The 743-nt window shown below is 32.6% G+C and overlaps 1 pseudogene; it reads left to right on the top strand.

The window, feature by feature from the left end:
• The window catches only part of LOC119591622, a 9,025-nt pseudogene that overhangs the window by 4,683 nt on the left and 3,599 nt on the right, over positions 1–743 (top strand).

Genomic DNA, 743 nt, shown 5'->3' with positions numbered 1-743 from the left:
ATCAGTATTTTAACCAAATGAAAGTGAGTGGAAATGAGATCTATTTTTATCTGGAGAAGTACTTGAGTGTAGAAGGATGTCCATTCATAATTTCCCAAGCTTGTGTTACGTAACTGATAAAGTAATTGTGCTGAACCATGCATGAGTAGACCCAGTGTAATGTGATTATATATACAATTTTTATGTATATTAGATATGGGTTTTTCTGCAAAACAAATACTGTTTTTATTGTGGAATTAAGCATATATGGTTGATTACCCTAAATGGAATGTTATTTTATTCACAATTAAAATTACTGAATTGTAAGAATGTATGCTAAAATTATTGTCTTTACAATTATATATATGTTGTTCTGTTTTCTGTCAATTATTTTTGGTCATATGGCAAAATGTCATACCAGAGACCTAACTCGCATGCTATCCCTAGGTATGTAGCACAAAATCCTGATTCCGTACGCAAGGAAGCAGAAGAAGAGTACGAGACTGGAGAGCAGAGAGAGTTGCGTCAGATCTTCCAAGGACAAGGACAGGTACTTGGTGTTCATTACTGTTAAATAAGGTGCGATAAAAGTGTATTTTTCGTGCCAGCATTGTTTTCTTTTTCTTTGTCCCTTTGATTATAGGTTGAGGAAAAGAAGTCTGTTGGATGTCAAGTTCTCAGATATTATTTATAGGTATATATAGATAGTATTATTTTCTAATATAAGGAAAAATGGTTGTATGTTTACTCTTTGGGAATTAATG

This window comes from Penaeus monodon, chromosome 29 (assembly GCF_015228065.2).
Source record: "Penaeus monodon isolate SGIC_2016 chromosome 29, NSTDA_Pmon_1, whole genome shotgun sequence".
NCBI classification, from domain to species: Eukaryota; Metazoa; Arthropoda; class Malacostraca; order Decapoda; family Penaeidae; genus Penaeus; species Penaeus monodon.
The sequence above is the reverse complement of the archived record's forward strand: the minus strand, read 5'-3'. Positions and strand labels throughout refer to the sequence as shown.